This window comes from Poecilia formosa, unplaced genomic scaffold, assembly GCF_000485575.1.
Source record: "Poecilia formosa unplaced genomic scaffold, Poecilia_formosa-5.1.2 Scaffold736, whole genome shotgun sequence".
Classification (NCBI taxonomy): domain Eukaryota; kingdom Metazoa; phylum Chordata; class Actinopteri; order Cyprinodontiformes; family Poeciliidae; genus Poecilia; species Poecilia formosa.
Window position 1 is genome coordinate 58,127 of NW_006800675.1, and position 3,608 is coordinate 61,734.

General features: G+C 37.7%; 1 protein-coding gene and 1 long non-coding RNA gene across 3 annotated transcripts in view; one reads left to right on the top strand and one right to left on the bottom strand.

The window, feature by feature from the left end:
• LOC103131270 (ladderlectin-like) overlaps nt 1-3,608 on the bottom strand; it is a 55,996-nt gene that overhangs the window by 46,075 nt on the left and 6,313 nt on the right. The gene's annotated exons all lie outside the window — the stretch shown is intronic.
• Nucleotides 1-3,608, top strand: part of LOC107834732 (uncharacterized) — a 22,780-nt gene that overhangs the window by 8,865 nt on the left and 10,307 nt on the right. The gene's annotated exons all lie outside the window — the stretch shown is intronic.

The following is a 3,608-nucleotide window of genomic DNA, read 5'->3' on the forward strand; positions in this document are numbered from 1 at the left end:
CCTCTAAAAGACAAAAGTATAATGGAAAGTATAACTTTAGAAAACATTTTTATTTAGTGGGCTTGTGTATAACATCAACACATTTTTACATGAAATGCAATACCACAATTACCAGCACCATCTGCTGTTCATACCTCATACTGCACCGTTCTGCAAGAAGCACACTTAATAGTCTCAACATTTTTTAGGGTTACAGGATAGATGGTTATAAATGTTGAATATTTCCTGCACTGCAGGTCAAATCCTGACCTCTTGTTGTCTGAGATGGGATTTTCTTCATCAACAAAGCTCTGAGGCCTTCAAGAAATGCCTGGATTTATACTGTGATTACATTACAAACAGGTGAACAGCTTACCGTTTTTTGCGAACTTAGCACTTTTGGTAGCATTTGGATTATTTGAGGATGCCAGATGGCTTCGTATAAATGCCTGTTACATTTAAATACAATGGATCCCTGGCATCCTAAAGGGTTGGCACCATGAGGCAAGATCCACAAATATTTGAGACCCCCTCTCAAATTGTTTATGCCTCCTATTTTAACAGATTAAACACCATTTATACCCTAATAAGCATTGATATGCACAGTGGAAATCATCTTCAGTCTTCCTTATCTCCACTCTTGAGGACACAACCAATCACACCTAGCCAGTTGATTCACTTTTTAACTGCATCTTTGACATGAATAACTGGGAGGCTGAGAATTTTCTCCAGAAGCTCAGAGACCTGGTCCACTGAACCAGTTCTCTGACATCAAGGTGGTTTTAGTCAGGCTCTCTAACTATCTTTTCCTGGTTGCTCCGTCCCCCTGTGTCTTTAAGGCAATATTTACTGTGAATGACGTCGAGCTTCATATTGTGCAACAACAAACTGCAAACATCGAGACCAATAAATGAGACGGCGCAATAAAAAAGCAGGTACAAGACAAGGAAGGAAATGCATGCCTCAAATGATCATTTTGACACATTTTCTGCAAATCCATATAAACCAGGTGTGCAAAAGTCTCAGTAAAAATCCAATATTAATGGTTTGCATGTCTGAGCAGGACTTGATAACATCCATGAGTTGACATGACTTCAAAACCAGGAACTGATGGTCGACATGGAGGACTTTGAAGGAAACAAAAAGTTTGCCCTTTACTCCTCATTTAAAGTTGATGCTGAGTGTGACGGTTACCTGCTGCATGTGAGTGGTTTCAACAACAAAAGGGGGCGCTGGTGAGTCATGAGAAAACCTCATCCTAACCTGTGGGAGTGAGCTGCACAGATTGGAAGGGATTTGATTTCTCCCTGAAGAGCATCAGCATGAAAATCCGTCCTGCAAAGTAAATCTGCAGGTCAAACATCAGCAGAAAATTATGAGTTTCTTTTTCTTCTAATCAGCCATCAACTTTTGGCTTCACAGGAGTCAAAAGTTGACATGATTACTTCTAACTTTAACTTAATCCAGTTATTGTGCTTTAAATTGTTTGGTGAGGGTTTGATACCTGTAATCAACTCATCTCCTGCTCTCTGATAATAAACAGCAGTTTGTGTCTTTTTTTCATACATGGAAAACAAAATAAAACTGAAATAGACTTTTTTGCTGAAATGAATTCATTCAGAACTAGACCTTACATGGTTATATTTTTTATTCTTAACCGTATCAAAATCTGTTTCTATCTGGTGATCTGTTTTCCTCACCATCAGAAACAGAAAGTTTATCGGATATTAGTTAAGACAGAAAAGTAGACTTAAGCCAGGAAGCTGAAAAACTGTAGAAAATCATCACTGCCTTTTTTGTGACACTTATATTCAGATTTGAAATAAGCTGTAAAACTGTTCAGTTACAGGGAAGGTTTAGAAACTAGTTGTTATTTGCACTGATCAGGTGACGTACAGAAAATTCTTCCTGACACATTATGACAGTTTTATGAAACATTCATTGGCTTTCAGGTGCTATAGTGACAAATGGAGCATGTTACCTGGTGTGGCTCTAATATCTATGTATCAGGAAGTCAGCAGAGCCAGTTCTAGGTGCCCTACACAAGATTATGTATTGGCATCATAATCCTGGCACTGAATTTTACCACAGATATGAGTAAATGGGTCCTAATGCCAATCTGCACCATATTTTTCACTTATTTATAAGTCACATCAATCATTTCATTTGTGTAGCACATTTCAGCAACAAGGCTGTTCAAAGTGCTTCACATTATAAAAACAATTGAAACATTACATTTCTAAGTGCAGTCATTACAGATCAAAACATTGGTTTCATTTTTTATGGTACAAAAGCAGCTCTGAATAGGTGGGAGTTTTTAGTCGAGATTTCAAGAAACTCAGTGTTTCGGCTGCTTTGCAGTTTTCTGGAAGTTCTAGATTTGTGGTGCATAGAAGCTGAATGCTGCTTCTCCGTGTTTGGTTCTGGTTCTGGGTCACAGAGCAGACCAGAACCAGAAGACTTGAGAGGTCTGGAAGGTTGATACAAGTGTATCCTCAGAGCTGCAGGGAGCCAGTGCAGGGACTTTAGTTCTGGTGTTATGTGCTCCATCTTCCTGGTTTTAGTGAGAAAACAAGCAGCAGCGTTCTGGGCCGGCTGTCTGACTGAGGTTTTAGGCAAACATAGAAGTTTTAAAGCAACAAAAAACAGATTCAGGCAGTAAAATGTTGCTTGATAAACTGGTAAAAACAAAAGTTCTCAGGTTGAAAAAACATAACAGATAAAAACAGAATACTAAGATCTATATGTGGTATTTAAATTTGCATATTCAAATAGTTCATGAATTCTTTGCAAAAACTGTAAGCAGCGATTGGAGTCCATCCAAAAAGAGAACAGGGCAAGTTATCTTATTCTGATAAAGAAATAGAGACAGGAGGCGTGGCATGAGTCTTGATGATTCGATATTACATTTATTAAAAAAGATAAATCCCTCAATGACAAGAAATTATCTAGACACTTGTGCAGAAGAAATCCATGATGTGTTTATTTTGCAAGGAACAGTGAAAACTTTGAGAGGCAGAAGATAAAATGAATTCAGCAAAATACAGAGAAATCCTGGATGATAATTTGTTTCCATCTGCAAGAGAACTACAGCTTCAACAATCCCAAGCTTCCAGCTAAACCACACAGAAATAGTTTCAGTACTAACAAGATGGACTTTCTGGAGTGGCCCAGTCAAAGACCAAGGTTCAATTCAAGAATTTGTGTCTGAACTTGAACAGTAACAGCATTTTGAACAGACAGCCAAACCTCAGTCAGTATTTACTGTCTTTGTTAACAAAAAATGAATTGAAAATCAGCAGTGAGTTCGTCTGATGCAAACAGTAGTTTGGTGAAATGAGCAACAACTCTTTTAACATAATACCTGGTTACTATGGATAGTGTTTGACCTTCAATAACTAATATGTTCAAACTCCATTTTGTATTTTCTCAGCTTGTCTTTTCTTAAATCATTTTTTTAGAACCTTAGTTAAGTGAGGCAAAAAGCCAAAGCAGAAAAACCATCTGATAGAAATGTTTCCTATTCCTGCAACCATCATCTGTGGTTTATGTCAACACAACATTGTTGTGCAATTAAAGGACGTCAGTCTGGAATGTTGCCTTTGCTCCTTCAACTCTGAACATCTTAT